A 3,549-nucleotide genomic window follows, 5' to 3' on the forward strand; every position below is an offset into this window, starting at 1 on the left:
TAGTTTTTTTTTTTCTAATTTTTTAAGTTAGACAAATATCAATTTATATTTATGAAGTTTAGTGGTTATATTAATTTAAATCTTAAATTAATAATTGTTTCAATTTAAATCCTAAATTTTAGGGATTGTATCAATTTAATCCCCAATTATATCAAATCTTGAATTTTCATAAGTATGTCATTTTAATCTTTTAAATTTCATAAGTATATCAATTCAAATTTTTAAAACCTTTCATAAATGTATCTAAACAAAACATAATGAAAGGTTTAAATTGATACATTCATAAACGCTCAGCATTTAAATTGATACAATTATTAATTTTGAGTTTAAATTGACACACCTATAAAAGTTTAGAGTTTAAACTAATATAACAATTATTTTAAGATTTAAATTGATACAACTTAAAATCTAAGAGTATACATTGATATTGATATTTATAAAAAGTATTATCATACAACTCCTAAATTTTATGAAATAGTTTTAATTAGTCGTTAGTATATACCGGTCTTTCCCGTTACAACTTTTTATAATAATAATAATAATAATAATTTTTTTAAAAGAATATTTTCTAATTAATTTTATGACAATCATGTACTAAAAGTTTACCCAATTATGACTAAGAATGTCATATTTCATTTATAGAGATTATTATTATTATTTGTATTTAATGATGAGCAATTTTTAGGTGTATTTCAAATTGTATCTATTCATCTCTATACATCTCATGTTCATCACATATAAATAAAAATAATTTAATTATATTTTTTAAAAAAATAAAATAAATAATAATTAAATAATATGATAAAATAATAAAAATAGGTGTAGCTTAAAATTACCTAAAGTGATTAAGTGAAATTTTTATAAACTTAAAATAAATGAAACGAAAAATCCAAAACGCCAAAAAGGAGATGCCAATTTAGGTAATAAGTTTACAAAATCCAAAATTCTATGCTTTGGCATCTCTTCGTTGGGCACTGCAAACGATGCTCTTATCCATTCTTTTCTTCTTTTTTTTTTTCCCTTTTTTTCCTTTTTATTAAGTTAAAAAATATTGTTATCTAGGAAAATATCGAAATATCAATTTTATAAAAATGTCTATAGAAACATTGATAAATTGTTAGCCTAGATATTTTTTAAAAGAAATCATAAATGAAAAAAATATGTAACTTAATAAACATATTTATTATTTACTTTATATTTACATAGTAATATAGTATGCTAATTAGTTTTTTTTTTTTTGATTTCGTAGATTTTTTAACGATATAATAAAAATGTCGATTCATCTTTCATATGAATGTTGAATTTTTGAAAATATGAAAATATAACATGTCAACGAAACTTTAATATCATGTTGGTAATTATAATTACGTACTTTATTTTAACTTATTATCTTTTATGATTATAGATTATCTCACTAAAAATGATTCAATTATTATAATTATTATAGATTTTAGAAAAATTTTAAACGTGTTAATTAATTTAAGCTTAACACAATTGGTTAAAATATATGTCATCAATCAAACATTCGGTATATTATTGATTTTTTTAAAAAAAAAAAACGTAATTTTTATATTGAAATATAAAAAGAACAAATTACAAGATAACAATATAATATTAGCAGAGTTGATCTTTTTACAAATTGGACATGTTAGAAAATAATTTAATATCTATAGAACTTTTCTTTTCATCTCCCAAAAAGGCCATTCGGAGTCGAGGATAGTTATAGATTTTTTCTTTTACTTTTCTTTTTTAATTTAATGATATGTAGTACTCAGGAAAAAAAAAATTAATGATATATAACATAAGAGATTTGAAATCCAGATCTCTTGATCGATGACGTATGATTTACCAATTAAGTCAGGTTCAAATTAGTCACATCATTTTTTTTTTTTTAAAACGGGTTTTAAATGTTTTTTTTTTTTTGTCCTATATTCCATTTCTTTTTATTTTAAGTTTATGCAATCTATGAAATTCAAAGCATGACCATTAAATCTTCAACTCGACTGGTAAGATAAATATCATCAGTTAATAGGTCAAAGATATGAATCTCCTTACTTTCTAATGTCATGATTGAACAAATCAAAGAAAAAAAAAAGGTTTATAAGCTTATTAAGTTTGTAAAAGAAATTACAATTTTAATTTTTAAACTTTTTTAATAATATTTAATAGGTCTCTAAATTTTAACAAATGTCTAATATGTAGTTAAATTTTATTATCGTGATTAATAGGTCTTCAAGATTTAAAATTATCTAGTAATTCTTCTCAATTTAAATTGTGTATTGAAGTTTTTGTCCTATTGAATAAATTTGAAAATTCTAAGAATTTTGTATCCAGTAGAAGATTGATCTTCTGTTTTATGTTTAGTAGGTTTGTTAATTTTTAAAAGAAAAATGTTTATTTATATCCATAAGCTTTAGATGATTGTATCAATAAAAATGGTGAACTTTCATATTTATACCATTCATTATATTCTTCTGAGATAAACGTACTTATAATTTTATTAATTAAACTTTCATACAAATCAATTTGGACTCTCAATTAAGATTACCTTAGAAAGTTGTCTATGAATCAATTCTAATTGTCCATTTTATTTGCAATTTTCAAAGGCAACCTTAATAAATAGTACTATACATTGATTCACTTCTAATAATTTGGAAGTTTAATTGGAACAATCATAAGTATCTAATGATATTTTTCAAATGAAAGATAAGTGACATTGTAAATTGATACACTCATGAAAATTTATGGTTTAAATTGATGTAATCTTAAAATTTAAAGGTATATATTGATATTCTTCCTTTTTAAGAATATCGAGTGTGACAAACTTTTGCTAATTTATAAAAATGTCAATAAATTTAAAATAATGATATTAAAAAAATTGTTAAATGTTAAATTTTGACAAAGACGTTTATAATTTTGAGATTAAAATTGGTAGTTGAATATAACGAGAGATGTTCATGGGCGGGCCCGAAGATGGCTTCTCCCCTCCCCATTTATTTTTCATCTCGGTCAAATTTCGCAAAGGGATCGAGGCGGGGATTTTCGATCGAAAATTCGCATGGATCAAATTCTCTATAGAAAAATTTTTCTGTTTGATTTTTTTAAAAGAAATAATTAACATAAATCACTATTATGAAAATATTTTAATTAAATGGTTAATTTTTATATGATTAGTTTCACATGGACAATTAAATGGACAATCATATAATTTTTTATTTTTTATTTTTGAATATTAAATCTACAAAGTTTCTTACTTTATTATCTACTTTTTTTACCTATATTTTAAAAAATCAATTCAAATTTTGAAGACTAAAAAAAAGCAGCAAGCAAACTATTTTCAAAATCAAATAGTTGCCGGGAACTATATATATATATTTTGCAAGATTTGATTTTAATTTGGAAAACATTCCTAAACAGTGAAATATATAAACCAATAAATTAGAGTAATAATCATAGACTTAATTTAAAAAAAAACAAAACAAAACAAAACAAAACAAAGGGTTACTATCAAACAACACCAAAATTTAATTAAAATATATATATATATAT

This window comes from Benincasa hispida, chromosome 3 (assembly GCF_009727055.1).
Source record: "Benincasa hispida cultivar B227 chromosome 3, ASM972705v1, whole genome shotgun sequence".
Lineage (NCBI taxonomy): Eukaryota > Viridiplantae > Streptophyta > Magnoliopsida > Cucurbitales > Cucurbitaceae > Benincasa > Benincasa hispida.